The following is a 20,719-nucleotide window of genomic DNA, read 5'->3' as shown; positions in this document are numbered from 1 at the left end:
AGAGAATTAGAGAGAGCATACTTAAATTCACACAGGACACCGGATAGGACAGGAGAAGTACTCCAGATATAACAAACTGACCCTAGCCCCCCGACACAAACTACTGCAGCATAAATACTGGAGGCTGAGACAGGAGGGGTCAGGAGACACTGTGGCCCCATCCGATGACACCCCCGGACAGGACCAAACAGGAAAGATATAACCCCACCCACTTTGCCAAAGCACAGCCCCCGGGTTGTAGTTGTAGTGTCAGATGTTTCGAATATACACTGCTCAAAAAATAAAGGGAACACTAAAATAACACATCCTAGATCTGAATGAATGAAATATTCTTATTAAATACTTTTTTCTTTACATAGTTGAATGTGCTGACAACAAAATCACACAAAAATTATCAATGGAAATCTAATTTATCAACCCATGGAAGTCTGGATTTGGAGTCACACTCAAAATTAAAGTGGAAAACCACACTACAGGCTGATCCAACTTCGATGTAATATCCGTAAAACAAGTCAAAATGAGGCTCAGTAGTGTGTGTGGCCTCCACGTGCCTGTATGACCTCCCTACAACGCCTGGGCATGCTTCTGATGAGGTGGCGGATGGTCTCTTAAGGGATCTCCTCCCAGACCTGGACTAAAGCATCCGCCAACTCCTGGACAGTCTGTGGTGCAAGGTGGCTTTGGTGGATGGAGCGAGACATGATGTCCAAGATGTGCTCAATTGGATTCAGGTCTGGGGAATGGGCGGGCGAGTCCATAGCATCAATGCCTTCCACTTGCAGGAACTGCTGACACACTCCAGCTACATGAGGTCTAAAAAAATGTGCCCACTCTAGACTTGTCTTGCATTAGGAGGAACCCAGGGTCAACCGCACCAGCATATGGTCTCACAAGGGGTCTGAGGATCTCATCTCGGTACCTAATGGCAGTCAGGCTACCACCCTCATACCACCCTCATGGAGTCTGTTTCTGACAGTTTGAGCAGACACATGCTCTGGCAGTGCTCCTCCTGCTCCTCCTTGCACAAAGGCGGAGGTAGCGGTCCTGCTGCTGGGTTGTTGCCCTCCTATGGCCTCCTCCATGTCTCCTGATGTACTGGCCTGTCTCCTGGTAGCGCCTCCATGCTCTGTACACTACGCTGACAGTCACAGCAAACCTTCTTGCCACAGCTCACATTGATGTGCCATCCTGGATGAGCTGCACTACCTGAGCCACTTGTGTGGGTTGTAGACTCCGTCTCATGCTACCACTAGAGTGAAAGCACCGCCAGCATGCAAAGTCACCAAAACATCAGCCAGGAAGCATAGGAACTGGGAAGTGGTCTGTGGTCACCACCTGCAGAACCACTACTTTATTGGGGGTGTCTTGCTAATTGCCTATAATTTCCACCTGTTGTCTATTCCATTTGCACAACAGCATGTGAAATTGATTGTCAATCAGTGTTGCTTCCTAAGTGGACAGTTTGATTTCACAGAAGTGTGATTGACTTGGAGTTACATTGTGTTGTTTAAGTGTTCCCTTTATTTTTTTGAGCATTGTATATATATATATATATATATATATTTGTTAAACCTTTATTTAAGTAGGTAAGTCAGTTAAGAACACATTCTTATTTACAACGACGGCCTATCCCAGTCAAACCCTCCCCATAACCCGGACGACGCTGAGCCAATTGTGTGCCGCCCTATGGGACTCCCGATCACGGCCGGTTGTAATACAGCCCAGGATCGAACCAGGGTCTGTAGTGACACATCTTGCACTGAGATGCAGTGCATTAGACCAGATATGGATAGCTAAACTGCAGCAGCAGGGAAATCATTATTGTTCACCAATAGCCTATAATTTAAAGGAGACAAATAATGAATGTGTATGATGGCTAAAGGCAATGTTATTATGCCTTTGTCACACCTGAGTGAGATCTAAATATAGCCAGAAAGCTGCCTGGGAGAGTGGAGGGGATGATTACCTGGGATCAGTGTCACCAGTGGAAGAACGGACAGTCACATAAGCAAGGGACAGGGGGTTTAAATATAGGCCTGCCACAAAAGTGTTATTCTCCTGAGCCTGCAGGAAAACTTAGCAGTTCAACCAGAGTTCATTTCTACCATGGAAGAGGTGACATCACAGAAAATAGCACATAAGTGTTTCTCTGCTCTTCTCTTTTTAAAATACTAGTCTTGACTCTCTACATTTATACATTTGTAGGATGTTCTCCAAAATATAGAAGATTACTCCCTTCCCTTCAATATCAAACTCACTTTTAAAGGCAAAATATTGTAGGAAACTCAGCAAATTTATATTGATAGAATTTCCACTAGAAATTAAAATGTGTTTCACAGTCAAAAAAACATTTAAATCAGTCTTGAGCACCTCCTACTCAATTTGAGGGCTTGTTCGTCAGTATTTAACAGCCATTGAAATCCATGGAATGACAACCCTTTTCCATATGCTATGTATGAAAAATAAAACATTTATGGAGGACCAGAAACCCTGCAGGCAAACACTTTTAGTCCATCACTGGTGTTCTATATGTTCTGCTTGAATATAAACTATTTCCCTGTTATCTGTCCATGTTTGTCAAAGATTAAAGGCCAAAAATGGACATGGCATACAATATATTGTACTCTATCAGTAACGACACTGAAGAAACCAAAAATACCACAGAAATAAATATTGACACCCAACTACAGCACAGTAGCTACATACCCTGCACCCAAAAACATATCAGTGCCTCTGTTCAGCCTGACATGGAATGGTAGTCTTCAGAGATGGTAGTGAAAGAGAGGCCTGATGACTGAGATGGAAGCAGTGAAGTGTCAGTGCTCCAGTGATTTACGGTTTCATTAATGGACAATTAAGAGGCCTCGTATTAAAAACATTATAATACCAAACACCAACAAACAATTAGTACATAATCACGTCCTCATCTCAAACGGACTCCTTAATATTGACCAATCAGCCCCCGATTTCTTCGGCTAATAAAAGTGTTTACAAACATTTGATTGCTAATTTCAACATGAGCAGGTACTGTATGTAGTGGTGTACTGTAGACTTCACGGTTGTAATATAATTTCATTGAGCTAAGTCAAAATATATCTTCAAAGCCATTTTGATTACATTACACTCATCTATTTTCCTTTTCATTCCCTTTATTCTCTGCCTAATAGTCAGTCATATCTGCATAAATCATCACTAAGGTCCACCAAAGAGCAAAAGTGACTTGAGGAAACAGAGAAAAGTTTGTCCCTCTACAGAAATGTTACTCATTTCTACAGTAAAGGGGTTATTTGGTGACAGTCACCTTCTCCTGAAAAAGACACAACTGGCACTCAGATCTGCGACTTGCTCCCCTGACGGCCATAAAAAGCATTCATTAACATCAAAGCCATCCTTTTCTTAATTACCCTTGCGCAGTGCTCACCCTGCCCTTCTCTGCAGCACTACACTGCTGCCTAATTAGATTAAAGGTATTTTTAGTCCCAGATCTGGATTTACTCTGTGGTATAGTCCTGGTATTTTGTTTCAGATGTGTCCCCTTCTGTAATTCTTGTAACCTTTATTTAAATAGGCAAGTTAGTCAACTTCTTATGGTATAGGGGACGCTTGCGTCCCACTTGGCCAAAAACCAGTGAAAATGCAACGCGGCAAATTCAAATAAATTGATATAAAAATCTAACTTTCATTAAATCACACATGTAAGATACTCAATTAAAGCTACACTCGTTGTGAATCCAGCCAACATGTCAGATTTTAGCTATTATCTGATTAGAGGACAACAGTAAACAAAGAGGGTAGCACATTTCAACCCTGCAGGCGCTACACAAAACGCAGAAATAAAATATAAAACATGCCTTACCTTTGATGAGCTTCTTTTGTTGGCACTCCAATATGTCCCATAAACATCACAATTGGTCCTTTTGTTCGATTAATTCCGTCCATATATATCCAAAATGTCAATTTATTTGATGCGTTTGATCCAGAAAAAAAACAGCTTCCAAAACGTGCAACGTCTGTCACGCCTTGGTCTTAGTGTTTTGTGTTTTTGTTGATTGTTTGGTCAGGCCAGGGTGTGACATGGGTTTGTTTTGTTCTATTTCGTATTGGGGTTTTGTGGTTATTGGGATTGCGGCTGAGTAGGGGTGTTGTATGGGCTTGGCTGCCTGAGGCGGTTCTCAATCAGAGTCAGGTGATTCTCGTTGTCTCTGATTGGGAACCGTATTTAGGTAGCCTGGGTTTCGCTCTGTATTTCGTGGGTGATTGTTCCTGTCTCTGTGTAGTTTCACCAGATAGGCTGTAATTAGGTATTCACGTTCCGTTTGTTGTTTTTGTATTTTAATAGTTATTTCATGTATCGCTTTTTTCATTAAAGTCATGAGTAACCACCACGCTGCATTTCGGTCCGACTCTCTTTCTACAAACGAAGAACGCCGTTACAACGTCGCTACAAAATAGTATTTTGTAATACAGCTTTAGGTATTTTTAAACGTTAATAATAGATCAAATTGAAGACGGGTCAATCTGTTTTCAATAGAGGATGAGAGGAAACTAACGCTACTTTTCAAGTCTTGGCCAACTCTCAACAGCGTTACCCTTTTCCAGGATGGCCCTACTTCTTCATTGCACAAATTAATAACCTCAACCAAATTCCAAAGACTGGTGACATCCAGTGGAAGCGGTAGGAACTGAAAACAAGTTCCTAAGAAATATAATTTGCCAATGAGAACTCAGTGAACAGACAGAGACCTAAAAAAAGACATTCTGAACGGGTTAGTCCTCAGGGTTTTGCCTGCTACATAAGTTCTGTTATACTCACAGACATGATTCAAACAGTTTTAGAAACTATCCAAATCTAATAATAATATGCATATCTTATATTCTTGGCATGAGTAGCAGAAAGTTGAAATTGGGCATGCTATTTATCCAAAAGTGAAAATGCTGCCATCTATACCTTAAGAAGTTAAGAACAAATCATTATTTACAATGAAAGCCTAGGAACAGTGGGTTAACTGCCTTGTTCAGGGGCAGAACAACATATTTTTACCTTGTCAGCTCAGGGATTCGATCTAGAAACCTTTCGGTTACTGGCCCAATGCTCTAACCACTAAGCTGCCTGCCACCCCATATGACCAGTTGTATGACCTGTTGGTTATTACAACTGATTATTCTGATCACCATACCACAATAATAATCTCTCTGACTACATGAATGAAGGGAAATAGTAATGATAGAATACAATAAATGCAGTATATCTGTCACATTTCTGAATGTCTTTAAAATATCGATAACATTGAGAAATGCATTCTAGCCTATAGTTCTAAGCCTACTGTATACTGGTTATGCCTGGACATTGAATTACCCCATCAATTCAATATACTTTTTACTTGTGTTTAATAATGTGTTATCACAGCAGGTTCAAGGATCCAATCATCGGATTACAAACCAGTACTTATATCAACACACAACCATTTATCCAATCATACAGCTATTCATCCAAGATCAACTGTAAGTGCCTTATGACTCAATCCCTAAAGGCTGGGGGATTTCTTGACCTTTGTGAAAGACATGAATGCTAAACTGCTGTACTATAGGGGTGGGTTTTCTGTGCCCTTTAAAGACTCATATCATTTCCTCTGGTGGGAGCATCTCTGTATCTCTGTGAAACCCTGTCCTTGGCTCTCTATCATAGGTCATTTAGATGGAATGGATGCAGAAAAACAGGATTAGAAATAGTGACCAATTTATATGATAATTTTGTCAATGATGAACTATCCTGAGCAACTGCTATTCCTTTCAGCTGCTTGTTTAGCAAGAGCAGAATAATTATGGAGATGAAAAGCGGTCTAATTACCGTAAGCAGCTTTAGCATTCAGAGTATCATCAGAGCAGAGCATCAGTCTTATCAGTGATACAAAAACATAAACATATGTATACACACAGATACACACAAACACATTCCCGAACACACACACCTTTCCTTTTTATCTACTCTAGCGTCTGTACCAATGATGTACAGTGCCTTCAGAAAGTATTCATACCTGTTGACTTAGTCAACATTTTATTGTGTTACTGTCCTTGTTCGGGCGGCTTTCGGAGGTCGACGTCACCGTTTTTCTAGCCTCCACCGATCCACTGTTCATTTTCCATTTGTTTTGTCTTCATTGTACACACCTGGTTTCCATTCCCAAAATTAAGTTCCTTATTTAACGCTCTGTTTCCCCCATGGTTTTGTACGTGTTTGTTCATTGTAAGTTGGTCTCATTTGTGAGTTTGATTTATTTTCCTTCTTGGAATATTTGTTGTTATGAGTAAAGTTAAGTTTATTACTCATCTCTGTGTCCTGCACCTGACTCCGCCTTACCTGCTACACCTAGACACCTTACAGAAAACACGCACCAAGAAATGGAGTCAGCAGGTACACACAGCCCTCCTTTGCAGGAGCGCGTCGAGCAGCACGCGACAATGCTGCAAAGTCTTGGCACAGCTATGGATCGCATGCTGCAAACAATGGAGCGATGGGAGAGAGGAGGTTTTCCAGCGCCCCCATCATCATCAAATCAACCCACACCGCTGTCCACCCCTCCTTCACCTGGTCCCAGTGGGATTCGGCTCGCACTTCCAAGGGAATATGATGGGCCGGGAGCTCCAGCCGGGTGCCTACTCCAGCTGGAGCTCTACCTGGCGACCGTCCACCTGGCTACTTCGGGACGCGAGAGCGTGTCCGCCCTCGTCTCCTGTCTATCCGGGAAAGCTCTTGAGTGGTCCAACGCCATATGGGGAGTGGGCGACGCGGCGTCGCATAGTGGACCACTATGAGCATTTCACCCGCCGCTCCCAGGTGGTAGAGTGGCGGGGGAACGATTGTTTCACCTAAGACAGGGGACGAGGACTGCACAGGACTTTGCTTTGGACTTCCGAACCCTGGCCGCCGGCACAGGATGGATTGATCGACCATTACCGGTGCAGTTTGCGCGAGGACGTCCGTCGGGAGCTGGCCTGCAGGGACACCACCTTAACATTCAACCAGCTGGTGGACCTGTCTATCCGGCTGGATAACCTGTTGGCCACCCGCGGACGTACGGATCGGGGTCTGTCAGTTCTATCCCCCAGCACCTCCGCACCGACACCTATGGAGCTAGGAGGTGTTGCTCTTAGGGTGACCGGAGGGGGGGGGGGGCATTCCCTGCACCATCTGTGGCCGCAGAGGGCACACTGCTGGTCGGTGCTGGGGAGGTTCCTCAGGGAGTCGAGGCAGCAGTGTCACCCCAGGTGAGTAGGCACCAGACTCACTCAGAGCTCCCTGTTGCTCACATGTTTGTGTTTATAGAATTTCCTGAGTTTCCCCCGCATTCCCAGCATAAGGCGCTAGTAGATTCAGGCGCAGCTGGGAACTAGATAGTCGACCATTAGGGTCGGGGCTGATTAGGGAGGCCACCGCTCCACTATGCATGGTTACGCAGGAGGGTCATGAGGAGAGAATTGAAATGGTAAAACCACACAGACATCATGGTGAAGAAGGCACGACAGAGATTCTTCAACCTCAGGAGGCTGAAGAAATCTGGCCTGTCCCTGAGGGCCCTCATAGTTCTACAGGAGCACCATCAAGAGCATACTGTCAGGCTCCATCACAGCCTGGTACTGTAGCTCCTCCGCCGCTGACCACAAGGCAATCTGCACGACTCAATGTGCACCTATCACATCTTCCATAAGAACAAACAGGGCAGGAAGGGATATGGAGGTTGTGCAAATTGTATTTTCTGTTGAAAAAATAAAATGAAATGTTCACCAAAATGTGCATCTTTCCAGAAAGCATCTGATTGCAGTTCTGGATTTGCTATGCTGCATTTTTTAAACAGAATTGGCAGAGATGATGTGCTTTGGAAATATCAACTTGGACATGACAATGTTTGCCTTTTCCGTGCCTTGTATAGTTTACTACTGAATATGATGTAAATGTATGCTCAGATATGTCACCTTCATGTGAAGAAGCACAATGATTTTAGACGCCTGAACAGGTCAAATAACTCGGATTTCAGTCGGATTTAGCCCATTTTTGATCAGACTAAAATGTCTATGATTCACATATCATGTAATGATATCTATTGAAATTATCTTTTTTTTTACGGATACATAAATTATCAGGTAATAACTACAGATATGATCGATTTGAGAAAATATGTGGATTTGTTCATGCCTGAGTGTAAAGACCATTTTACAAATATGTAGGCAGGTACACCAACATCAGGTGCGTGTCTTGAACTTATCTCCCCCGCAGATACAGTATTTCCCTGAACTCATACGGTACCAGGGAGGTCCGGATTGTTTTTTATAGGGCAAGGCAGCTCTCACCAACATCTCCAATCTCGTCTCATTGACTGGACTCCAGGTTAGCTGACTCCTGACTCCAATTAGCTTTTGGAGAAGTCATTAGCCTAGGGGTTCACATACTTTTTCTAACCGACACTGTGAATGTTTAAATGATGAATTCAATATAGACAAGAAAAACATAATCATTTCTTTGTTATTAGTTTAGGCACACTATGTTTGTCTATTGTTGTGACATAGATGAAGATCAGATCAAATTTGATGACCAATTCATGCAGAAATCCAGGTAATTCCAAAGGGTTCACATACTTTTTCTTGCCACTGTACGTCTCGTGTCTGAAAAGTTGAATTTCGACTCCACTTTGTCTCTATACAGACGCTTTGCCTGTTTTATTGCCTGCAGAGGGAATAACTACACTGTTTGTATTCTGCCATATTCCCAGTCACCTTGCCATGTTTAAATGCGGTGGTTCGTGCTTTCAGTTTTGCGCAAATGCTGCCATCTATCCACGGTTTCTGGTTAGGGTAGGTATAAATAGTCACAGTGGGCACAACATCTCCTATACACTTCTTGATAAACTCAGTCACTGTATCAGTATATACGTCGATGTTATTCTCTGAAGCTACCCGGAACATATCCCAGTCAGCGTTATCAAAACAATCCTGAAGCGTGGATTCTGATTGGGCAGACCAGCGTTGAATAGTTCTTAGCATGGGAACTTCCTGTTTGAGATTCTGCCTATAGGAAGGCAGGAGCAAAATAGAGTCGTGGTCAGATTTGCCAAAAGGGGGGGCCTTGTAAGCATCCCGGATGTTGGAGTAGCAGTGGTCGAGTGTTTTAGCAGCGCGAGTACTACAGTCTATGTGTTGATAGAAATTTCTGCAGGCTTTTTCTCAAATTTGATTTGTAAAAATCCACAGCTACAATAAATGCGGCATCAGGATATGTGGTTTCTAGTATGCATAAAGTCCAGTGAAGTTCTTTGAGAGCCGTCGTGGTATAGGCTTGAGGGGGGATATACACGGATGTGACTATAACCAAAGAAATTACCTTGGGAGATAATATGGTCGCATTTGATTGTGAGGTATTCTAGGTTGGGTGAACAAAAGGACTTGAGTTCCTGTATGTTATCACAATTACACTATAAGTCATTAATAATGAAATATACACCTCCGCCCTTCTTCTTCCCGGAAATATATTTATTGCTGTCTGAACGAGGAACTGAGAACCCAGCTGGTTGGACCGACTCAGGCAGTATATCCCGAGAGAGCCATGTTTCCGTGAAACAGAGTATGTTACAATCCCATGTCTCTCTGGAAAGAAACCCCCGACCTGAGCTCATCAACTTTATTATCCAGAGACTGAAAATTAGCGAGTAATATACTCGGAAGCGGTGGCTGGTGTGCAGCCGGCGTTGTTTTGGGTCGGCCTCTGGAATCAGTTCAATTGCCCTGGTGGGTGCGAACAAAGGATCTGCTTTGGGAAAGTCGTATTCCTGGTCATAATGCTAGTAATGCTGGTGAGTTACCACTGCTCTGATATCCAATAGTTCTTCCCGGCTGTATGTAATAACACAAAACATTTTCTGGGTTAATTACATAAGAAATAATACATAAAAAACAAAGGATCAGAGAATTAATCTAGTACAGAAAGCATACAGCTAGGTAGCACTGCATTATATAAAATGTAGTTGACTCAAAAAGAGAGAAAGTCAATAGTTTAACAGTTTTGAACATATTAATTTCTTCCAAAATTAAGGAGAAGCAAAAGAGAAATATAGAGAATTCTGTTGAAAAATATTTAGCAAATGGAAAAAACATACCTGAATTTGTCAATAGAAACTCTTGTTTGCAACTGTTGGACTAACGATTACACCCTATATCAGATGGATGTAGGCAAGAGTGTGCAAGGCAGTATTGAATGCCACTGCATGTCCATGTGTCACTGTCTGTCACCTCAAATGTTGCTCTCGACTTGTGTGCACCTATGTTGTAAACTTTCATTCATAGGCTAGATTGTAGCAACCTCAAGATGGATATAGGGAAAATTTGAGTTTCATGTCATAGCCTAAACCTATCGCTGTTACATTGAACCAGGTGAATGGAAAATTAATGAGAGTCTTCTGATATGCTGTAATAGAAATAAGGCCATTCTCATGAAAATAAATCATCCAACCTCATCTTAAACGTATAAATGATTGAAGACAGGCGCAGGAGTTCATAATAGGGGGGTTTAATACTCCACCCAAAATATACAACATACCATGAAAAGGCACGGGGACGAAGCCCAAAACAAACACGTATACAAAAACACAGGGATGAGACCCGTAAAAACAAATGCACAACAATACACAGGACGAGGCCAGTAATAACAAGTGGACAATACACACAGCACGAAAGCCGAAACAACAAAGCACAGGTATTCACAGACCAATGAACATGGGAACAATAACCGACAAGACAATGGTGAACAAAGGGCACATATATACAATTACTAATCAGGGGAATTGGAATCAGGTTTGCATAATGAGACAGTTAAATGATGCCTAGAGGGGTGCTCAGCAGTACCAGGGGAATCCGTGACACATAGGCCTATTTAGGAAGTACATTTCCTTGGAAGATAACTGCCCCGTGCTTCTCCGCCCATGCATAGGCTGTAGCCTACTCTATTTAATTGAGACTACACACTCACCTGATCTCGCAGATATGTCTACTGAACAGGAAGCAGCAAGAATGATGACAGCAACACTTGCTAAGTTTTGCATAGGCCTATAGGATATAGCCTACCTTTTCAGGGGACAATTTGCAGGAAGAAACAAATAAATGGGAAATCAATATTTATTGAAAATGAAAAGACAATGCTCACTGTTCGTAGTAGCGTAACAGATGTGCACATTGTTCCTTTTCAAGGATGATTACATTTTTTTAATGCACTTTGACTCACGTTGGTTGAGCACCTTCCACTTCTTTCCATTATAAATATTTATTTACAGACATTGTATTAAACTACAGTCTAATCATATTTAAGTTAATTTCATATTCAAGTTAACTGCCACTTGGTTCTCAGTCCATGTAGGCAGCCTACTCTATTTCAATGAGACCACACATACCAGGCGCACTTGAACTCACAACCAACTAGGAAAGGGTAGGCTACTGAAGTTGAAGCAGCGAAGTATGTGAATAATGCGAAAAATATGTGCTTTTAATACAATAGGTAGGCTAACGCATACAAAGCAGAAAGAGGAACTTTTCCAAATAATCTGTGTGGCAACAAAAATATTTGAAATCCCAAAGTCGTCTGTCTGACCGCCCTCTCCCGCTGCAGCATGAACAATGCTGACCTCACCGCAATAATCTCTTTCGGGTCCAGCAAGTCCTGAAGGCATCCCGCAGGAATGCAGCCCTCTAGTGCAGTCAGAACACAAAACTATGCTCATGTTTTAGGATGATCAGATGGTGACAGGGGTCCCAGCAGGGTCAGACCAGTCTACAGAGCTCAGGTGAATTTTGCAGTAGGACTGCAAAATTCAACTGAGAATGATACAAAGTTCCATCTTGAAGTGATGGGTAGACCTACAGTAGCTACAGGACAGCAGTTTAAGCTTAAATCTATAGTCTGTGATCTGGGAATAATGGTCATTTCAATTATTGAACCACTGATTCTATTCTTGGATAATATAAAGTATAAAAGTACACCAAGGTAATTCTTTGTCATGCCTCATTTTAGGAGGATCAGATGGCGACAGGGGTCTCAGCAGGGTCAGGCATCCAGGGAAGAACAGTCTGTGGTGGAGTTTTGTTGAATTGTTGCAGAAACCACACTTTATTCTCTCTGTGCAGCAAACACTGGACAAGCCAGATGTTATTTTAAGCCAGTCTGACATACCTCCAAAGTTTCTTTCCAAACTGTATAAAAAATGTCAAACAAAAATGTGAGGAAGACCTGGTTGTCACACCCTGATCTGTTTCACCTGTCTTTGTGATTGTCTCCACCCCCCCGGGTGTCACCAATCTTCCCCATTATCCCCAGTGTATTTATACCTGTGCTCTCTGTTTGTCTGTTGCCAGTTAATTTTGTTTCGTCAAGCCTACCAGCATTTTTTCCTCTGTTCCCGTCTCTTGATTATTCCTGTTTTCTAGTTTTCCCAGTTTTGACCTTTTCTGCCTGCCCTGACCCTAAGCCTGCCTGCCATCCTGCACCTTTGCCTCACCTATCTCGATTACTTACCTCTGCCTACCCTGACCCTGAGCCTGCCGTCCTGTACCTTTGCCACACCTATCTGCATTACTGACCCCTGCCTGTCCTTGACCTGTCTTTTGCCTGCCCCTGTTGGATTAATAAACTGTTGTGATACTGGTAGAATGTACTATGTGCCAGTGAAACTGAATGATATGCATTCATAAATGTAGTTCCTTTGCTGGAGGTGTAAAACATGACAATAATATAATTTGCATATGTTATGGTCTTGTGAAGGCTGGCTGAATTCTGGCAAACAGTATATTATTTTATCCCAGCATGTCTACAGATTCTCCCTTCTCCCTTCTCCATGTTTTTGTTTGCTTGGTAATGTTGATGCTGGAGACTGTTATCTGAAGAAACTGTTGTAACCAAGCATTTATAGCAGCTAACAAATGCATTGCCATGAATTAGAAGGTTGGTTATCCTCCCACAATTTCAAGTTATGTATCACTAGATTTTATTTATGACAGGATTATGGTTACGCTGGGCAACTTTCATAAGGTCTGGATTAGGGCTGTGGCGGTCACAGAACTTTGTCAGCCGGTGATTGTCAAGCAAATATCTGTCGGTCTCATGGCAATTGACCATTAATTAACATATACACATTTAGCATCTCTTGGCATCCACACATAGCGTACAAGCCACATAGCGTATTAGCCACAGTCTAATAAATCCATGTAATATAGCCAATACCTTCACAATAAATCCATGATTTATTTTAGACAGGTCTAAAGAAGCATGACATGATGAAAATGTCGTCTATTTCAGAAGAACAGAATAGCATACTCTGAGTTGTCCTTATGTTAGGTCCTGATATGGGTATTCCACAAGGCTGTGACAAGATTTGCTTAGAATTCCGTGGCATTATTTTATAATATGCAGAATACAATTTGAACGATGCTGAATACATTACATTTACATTTACATTTAAGTCATTTAGCAGACGCTCTTATCCAGAGCGACTTACAAATTGGTGCATACACCTTAAGACATCCAGTGGAACAGCCACTTTACAATAGTGCATCTAAATCTTTTTAGGGGGGTGAGAAGGATTACTTACCCTATCCTAGGTATTCCTTGAAGAGGTGGGGTTTCAGGTGTCTCCGGAAGGTGGTGATTGACTCCGCTGTCCTGGCGTCGTGAGGGAGTTTGTTCCACCATTGGGGGCCAGAGCAGCGAACAGTTTTGACTGGGCTGAGCGGGAACTGTACTTCCTCAGTGGTAGGGAGGCGAGCAGGCCAGAGGTGGATGAACGCAGTGCCCTTGTTTGGGTGTAGGGCCTGATCAGAGCCTGGAGGTACTGAGGTGCCGTTCCCCTCACAGCTCCGTAGGCAAGCACCATGGTCTTGTAGCGGATGCGAGCTTCAACTGGAAGCCAGTGGAGAGAGCGGAGGAGCGGGGTGACGTGAGAGAAACTTGGGAAGGTTGAACACCAGACGGGCTGCGGCGTTCTGGATGAGTTGTAGGGGTTTAATGGCACAGGCAGGGAGCCCAGCCAACAGCGAGTTGCAGTAATCAAGACGGGAGATGACAAGTGCCTGGATTAGGACCTGCGCCGCTTCCTGTGTGAGGCAGGGTCGTACTCTGCGGATGTTGTAGAGCATGAACCTACAGGAACGGGACACCGCCTTGATGTTAGTTGAGAACGACAGGGTGTTGTCCAGGATCACGCCAAGGTTCTTAGCGCTCTGGGAGGAGGACACAATGGAGTTGTGAGATCATGGAACGGGCAGTCCTTCCCCGGGAGGAAGAGGAGCTCCGTCTTGCTGAGGTTCAGCTTGAGGTGGTGATCCGTCATCCACACTGATATGTCTGCCAGACATGCAGAGATGCGATTCGCCACCTGGTCATCAGAAGGGGAAAAGGAGAAGATTAATTGTGTGTCGTCTGCATAGCAATGATAGGAGAGACCATGTGAGGTTATGACAGAGCCAAGTGACTTGGTGTATAGCGAGAATAAGAGAGGGCCTAGAACAGAGCCCTGGGGGACACCAGTGGTGAGAGCGCGTGGTGAGGAGACAGATTCTCGCCACGCCACCTGGTAGGAGCGACCTGTCAGGTAGGACGCAATCCAAGCGTGGGCCGCGCCGGAGATGCCCAACTCGGAGAGGGTGGAGAGGAGGATCTGATGGTTCACAGTATCGAAGGCAGCCGATAGGTTTAGAAGGATGAGAGCAGAGGAGAGAGAGTTAGCTTTAGCAGTGCGGAGCGCCTCCGTGATACAGAGAAGAGCAGTCTCAGTTGAATGACTAGTCTTGAAACCTGACTGATTTGGATCAAGAAGGTCATTCTGAGAGAGATAGCGGTAGAGCTGGCCAAGGACGGCACGCTCAAGAGTTTTGGAGAGAAAAGAGAGAAGGGATACTGGTCTGTAGTTGTTGACGTCGGAGGGATCGAGTGTAGGTTTTTTCAGAAGGGGTGCAACTCTCGCTCTCTTGAAGACGGAAGGGACGTAGCCAGCGGTCAGGGATGAGTTGATGAGCGAGGTGAGGTAAGGGAGAAGGTCTCCGGAAATGGTCTGGAGAAGAGAGGAGGGGATAGGGTCAAGCGGGCAGGTTGTTGGGCGGCCGGCCGTCACAAGACGTGAGATTTCATCTGGAGAGAGAGGGGAGAAAGAGGTCAGAGCATAGGGTAGGGCAGTGTGAGCAGAACCAGCGGTGTCGTTTGACTTAGCAAACGAGGATCGGATGTCGTCGACCTTCTTTTCAAAATGGTTGACGAAGTCATCTGCAGAGAGGGAGGGGGGGGATTCAGGAGGGAGGAGAAGGTGGCAAAGAGCTTCCTAGGGTTAGAGGCAGATGCTTGGAATTTAGAATGGTAGAAAGTGGCTTTAGCAGCAGAGACAGAGGAGGAAAATGTAGAAAGGAGGGAGTGAAAGGATGCCAGGTCCGCAGGGAGGCGAGTTTTCCTCCATTTCCGCTCGGCTGCCCGGAGCCCTGTTCTGTGAGCTCGCAATGAGTCGTCGAGCCACGGAGCGGGAGGGGAGGACCGAGCCGGCCTGGAGGATAGGGGACATAGAGAGTCAAAGGATGCAGAAAGGGAGGAGAGGAGGGTTGAGGAGGCAGAATCAGGAGATAGGTTGGAGAAGGTTTGAGCAGAGGGAAGAGATGATAGGATGGAAGAGGAGAGAGTAGCGGGGAGAGAGAGCGAAGGTTGGGACGGCACGATACCATCCGAGTAGGGGCAGCGTGGGAAGTGTTGGATGAGAGCGAGAGGGAAAAGGATACAAGGTAGTGGTCGGAGACTTGGAGGGGAGTTGCAATGAGGTTAGTGGAAGAACAGCATCTAGTAAAGATGAGGTCAAGCGTATTGCCTGCCTTGTGAGTAGGGGGGGAAGGTGAGAGGGTGAGGTCAAAAGAGGAGAGGAGTGGAAAGAAGGAGGCAGAGAGGAATGAGTCAAAGGTAGACGTGGGGAGGTTAAAGTCGCCCAGAACTGTGAGAGGTGAGCCGTCCTCAGGAAAGGAGCTTATCAAGGCATCAAGCTCATTGATGAACTCTCCAAGGGAACCTGGAGGGCGATAAATGGTAAGGATGTTAAGCTTGAAAGGGCTGGTAACTGTAACAGCATGGAATTCAAAGGAGACGATAGACAGATGGGTAAGGGGAGAAAGAGAGAAAGACCACTTGGGAGAGATGAGGATCCCGGTGCCACCACCCCGCTGACCAGAAGCTCTCGGGGTGTGTGAGAACACGTGGGCGGACGAGGAGAGAGCAGTAGGAGTAGCAGTGTTATCTGTGGTGATCCATATTTCCGTCAGTGCCAAGAAGTCGAGGGACTGGAGGGAGGCATAGGCTGAGATGAACCCTGCCTTGTTGGCCGCAGATCGGCAGTTCCAGAGGCTACCGGAGACCTGGAACTCCACGTGGGTCGTACGCGCTGGGACCACCAGATTAGGGTGGCCGCGGCCACGCGGTGTGGAGCGTTTGTATGGTCTGTGCAGAGAGGAGAGAACAGGGATAGACAGACACATAGTTGACAGGCTACAGAAGAGGCTACGCTAATGCAAGGAGATTGGAATGACAAGTGGACTACACGTCTCGAATGTTCAGAAAGTTAAGCTTACGTAGCAAGAATCTTATTGACTAAAATGATTAAAATGATACAGTACTGCTGAAGTAGGCTAGCTGGCAGTAGCTGCGTTGTTGACACTACACTAATCAAGTCGTTCCGTTGAGTGTAATAGTTTCTACAGTGCTACTATTCGGGGCTAGCTGGCTAGCTAGCAGTGTTGTTTACGTTACGTTGCGTTAAAAGAACGACAATAGCTGGCTAGCTAACCTAGAAAATCGCTCTAGACTACACAATTATCTTTGATACAAGGACGGCTATGTAGCTAGCTATGTAGCTAGCTACGATCAAACAAATCAAACCGTTGTACTGTAATGAAATGAAATGAAAATGTGATACTACCTGTGAATGCGACCGGGTTGTTGAATACTATTCAGTAGACGTTGGCTAGCTGTTAGCTGTTAGCTGTTGGCTAGCTAGCAGAGTCTCCTACATTAAGGACGACAAATAGCTGGCTAGCGAACCTCGGTAAATTAAGATAATCACTCCAAGACTACACACTCTAAACTACACAATTATCTTGGAAACAAAGACAGCTATGTAGCTAGCTAACACTAAACTAATCAAGTCGTTCAGTTGAGTGAATTGCACTACAGTGATGCTAATCTGTGGGCGTTTGCTAGCGTTTGCTAGCGTATGCTAGCTGCTGGGCGAATAGCAGTGAAGGCTACGTTAGGGCGACGAAATACGATAATTATGCAATTATCTCTGATACAAGGACGGCTATGTAGCTAGCTAAGAAGAAATTGCTAAGATTAGACAAATCAACCGTTGTACTATAATGAAATGTAATGAAAAAGTTATACAATAGAATACAATAGAAAGGATATTTTGAGGGAGTGTGCACATGAGGCTATTCAGTGTTGAGCTGTTAACAAAGAAATAGGTATTCATATATGCTTAATTTAGAGTTATTAAAGTAACTTTAGTAGTTCTACAAATGTTGGGCTATATATTTTGATTTTTAATACATTGTAAGGCTGCATGTAAGGCTGCACTCTAATGATGATTTGAAATACGGAGCTTGAAAGGCATGAGCTCTGCTTTGTTTTTTTCTGCGCAGGCTGTACACACGACATCAGTCACTCAATCCTGACACAAACACACAAAAAAACACATACACCTCAAATATACACTAACACACAGAAACAGCAAATCCTCCATATAATTAAAACTCATAAGAATAATAGTACTGTAGAGATCTATTTACTTTCACACAATGTAGCTGGGTCGCCCTGTCCTGTCCCTAGGAGTCCATCACCCTGCAACACCCCAACCCAACACACCCCACTCGGCTTTAGGTTCTTAGTGAAACATTCATTATTGGTTTCAGTTGTGTTAGGCCAAGGCCAGAGTGACAACACACAGGATGGCAGACCACCAGGGCCAGCAAGGAGAGCGCTTTAGATGCCCAGATCCCCAGCCAGGTTATGACCCCCACACCCCCACTTCTAAAACCAAAGTGCGCCCCTGGTGGTGGTTATGATGCAAACTTTTTTTTTGCCTGGTCACAGACAGCTGATGTGTTGTGCAGTGAAGTCCACAAGCAAAGGGAAAAGGTGAGAGAGGAGGAGAGCATGTAGATGCAAGAAGGAATGACAACGAACAAAGTGATCATGCTGTTTGTATGTGGCTGCTATGAAAGTGAACTGTGTTTGCATGTGATCAGGGGTGTATTCATTCTGCCAATTTGGTTGAAAAACGTTTCTTAAATGGAAGCAAACGGAATGAAACGCGGATAAACATACCTGAATTTGTCCAATAGAAACTATCATTTGCAATTGTTGGACTAAGGATTACACCCTAGATCAGCTAGATGCAAGCAAGAGTGTGAAAGGCAATATTGAATGTGTCACTGTCTCTCACCTTGATTACAAAAAATTATCTCAACCTATGCACCTAAGTTGTAAACCTTCATTACTAGACTATCTAGGTTGTAGAAACCTCATGATGGGCATAGAGAAATTAGAATGTCATATGGTTGGCTAAATCTACTCATAACTCAGTCATAACTCTCATGTGAAGATCTGAAGGATCAGGTTACAGTGGGTCAGCTCTACAGTGTGCTCTCTCTCATAGACGGGGAGAGTGGGAAGTAGGCTATTTTATGGCAGTCATAAAATACACTGCCTTTATGCTATGTAGTGTTCGGGATTGGAATGTAAATTGTGGAACACAGAGAGACCCTTGGACATTAAACGTTTGAATAATTTAACAATATTTTTATTTTTATTTTTGAGAATGTGGGAGTGGTCCGTAGACACTTAAGGGACAGTCACGTCGAGTTTGTTGGTGAATTTGGTGATCTCATGAAGGACAGGAAACACACATTACTGTGTCTTTGGTTGTGTCCACTTCTCAATTACGGGGTTGATGTATATGTATTGATTACATATGAATCTATTTGTGAAAATATTAAATGTGATGTTAGCCTTCTAAATGAGAGTACGTGTTTCCATATGAAGGTTTTAACCAAATTAGTGGCCACGCCCACGTGAGCATAGACATTACGTTGGCGTCATGAACCACCTTTTTCTCAGAAGTATATAAAACCCACTACAGACTAAATGTACATTAGACCAGAAAATATGGCGCTGTCGCTACATGTTGGAATGGTTAAGAAATCTACAAACTGAATTCAAACAACGCCAGGACAGAGTCCCCACGTTGAAACCGATACCACTCTATAGGCCCAGGAGACCAGACAACATATAGTGTTGGCTACATGGCTGGAAATGGTTCAACTCTGAGACTATCGATTCCTACAGAATAAGAGCAAATCCAAGACGTAAAATTACTAGTCTGCAGCTGAAAATTGCGTAAATCTAGTATGAGAATACCGACAACCGCGGAAGCATCCATTCTATGCAACGACCATCTGTACGCCTGATGTATCCATTACAACAGACCCTATCCAGAGCCGCTGAGAAAGCTACAACCACAAAAGACATTGTGACTTCTGGGGAAGTTAACCAGAGACTGTCTGATGAACTGACTCTCCAGCAGATGGACCAGCGATTCCAACAGAGAAGACAACCACGACATACGGGCATACGGGCATAAATATATATTATTTTCAAATAAGCAGCCATTCATGTGCAAAGCATTAACATTTCAATTAATATAATTATCAACTGTGTGTAGTGAATCCATTTTGTCTTTCCCACTCTTTATCTGTCCCCACCCCTTTCCATTGTCTACCAAGCCGTCATATCGGTTTAGCCCACTAGGGACTTATCAATGCATTGTGTTAGTAACCAATAACCATATTGTTGTTTATGTGTTTCAGTGATTTGTTTAGTTGATTGGTAAATAAATAATTAGGCCAATTTGTATATCACTGATTCATTATGGAGACTAGGGTTCATGCAGATATCCAAGGGTTTGCGACATTCAGAAATGAGACTGAGGTAATAATGATACATTAATAGAAGATGTGAAAATATCTGAAGAGTTGGCTCGGGAAATAGAGACTATAAATATTTTCCCGTGGTGCCCCGACTTCCTAGTTAATTAAAGTTTACATGATGAGTTTAATCATGTAATAATAATTACACATAGAGAATTGATTTGATAAAATAACAATCTTCACATTTAACGATAGTCACAGACACGACACTCTCAGTGTTACATTGAGCTGGGTGAATGGAATATGAATGACAGTCATCCAATATACTGTAATTGTCATGCCCTGACCTTAGAGATCCCTATTATTCTCTATGTTTGGTTAGGTCAGGGTGTGACTCAGGTGGGAAAGTCTATGTTTTCTATTTCTTTGTTTTTGGCCGAGTGTGGTTCCCAATCAGAGGCAGCTGTCTATTGTTGTCTCTGATTGGGGATCATATATAAGTTGTCATTTTCCTTTTGGGTTTTGTGGGATCTTGTTTTCTGTTTAGTGTTTCTGCCTGACAGAACTGTGCGCTTTCGTTTTTACGTTTGTTATTTTGTTTGAGTGTTTTTTGAAATAAAATAACCATGAACACTTTCCATGCTGCGCTTTGGTCCACTCTTCCTACCACCAACGAGAGTCGTTACAGTAATAGAAATAAGGCCATGAACATTAAAATAATTATTGTCCTCCATCTTAG

This window comes from Oncorhynchus keta, chromosome 1, assembly GCF_023373465.1.
Source record: "Oncorhynchus keta strain PuntledgeMale-10-30-2019 chromosome 1, Oket_V2, whole genome shotgun sequence".
NCBI classification, from domain to species: Eukaryota; Metazoa; Chordata; class Actinopteri; order Salmoniformes; family Salmonidae; genus Oncorhynchus; species Oncorhynchus keta.
This window is presented reverse-complemented; position numbering follows the sequence as displayed.